We start from the raw sequence: 1,296 nt of genomic DNA, 5'->3' as shown, positions 1-1,296 counted from the left end.
GAGACTAAAAAATAACGAAATTCTAATATTTATTGACAAAAGAAAAGAAGGCCAGCCTTCGTAAATTCTCATATACCTACAAATTATTACTATACTAACTCCTAAAATCCCTAATTTAACCGACCTACAGTTAAACCCCATTGAAGGCAACTGTCCAATCATTGATTTGAAGTTTTAAACAGATCCAGTAAAGTATCTCAATACCCAGGAAAGTGGAATTCCAAATGATTTTTTTCCCCAGCTTCAGTTCGGTAGAAATCAGACCTCTGCAATAATACTGGAACCTTCATTCAGGGTATTTCACACATTTCTCCCAATAACCTTCTTCTAATGTGTAGCCTTATTTTACTTTATATACCTTCTTCTCTATTATTTTATATGTCTTTGAAACTGCATGCTCCTCACAATATAAAAAGCTTTATTGTTGTTACTGTTTATTGTCAGTTACCCTTGGGGAAAAATAACCACACTTGTTAGCCTTGCTTTTATGGCTATCTGTAGGCAGGCTGATATCACTTGAAATCTAAATCTCTCCTCACCTATCTAAAATGCAATCTCCCTTCACATCTTTCATTCTCAGCCAACATCAATGTTTGCTATTAGCATACCAACCGCCGAGCTTATTTCCATCAGTCTAATCCTGAAGTCTACTTGATTCCAAATGTAATTACAACACAGACAGACCTAACTGCAAGTACCCCAACAAACCTACTTCATGCTAAACCCTCTGCAAAAATGATACACTCTCAGGCTACTCTCTTCAAACACTGACACACTTTTGGCCAGCCTCCGTACACTCATGAGCCATGAGTATATATTAACACACTCTCACATTGCTCTCTGTAAATTCTGACACACTTTTGGCCAGCCTTTGTAAATACTGACAGGCCAACCTCTGCATTACTGACACATTATCCTGCCACACTCTGTAAGTACTGGTACAATATCAGGCCACTCTCTGTAAATATTGGCAAACTCTTGGTTCACACTCTGTAATTGCTCACACACTCTTGGGTCTCCCTCTGTTAATACTGAAGGGGAGACCTTCTACATGCACTGACACAGTCACAGGCCACCCTGTATAAATATTTACAAACTGTCGGCCCACTGAATGTAAATATCGGCAGACTATACGGTCACACACGGTAATGACTGACATGTTCTCCAGACCCCCTCCCGGATCACTGATGCACACTCGCGCTAGCCTCCATTAAGACCAACACAGGCCGAGCCACTCTTTCTAACTATAGACAAACTCTTGGGCTGCCTTCTTTACATACTGACATGCATTTAAGC

The sequence above is a fragment of the Carcharodon carcharias genome (genome assembly GCF_017639515.1).
Source record: "Carcharodon carcharias isolate sCarCar2 chromosome 24 unlocalized genomic scaffold, sCarCar2.pri SUPER_24_unloc_19, whole genome shotgun sequence".
Lineage (NCBI taxonomy): Eukaryota > Metazoa > Chordata > Chondrichthyes > Lamniformes > Lamnidae > Carcharodon > Carcharodon carcharias.
This window is presented reverse-complemented; position numbering follows the sequence as displayed.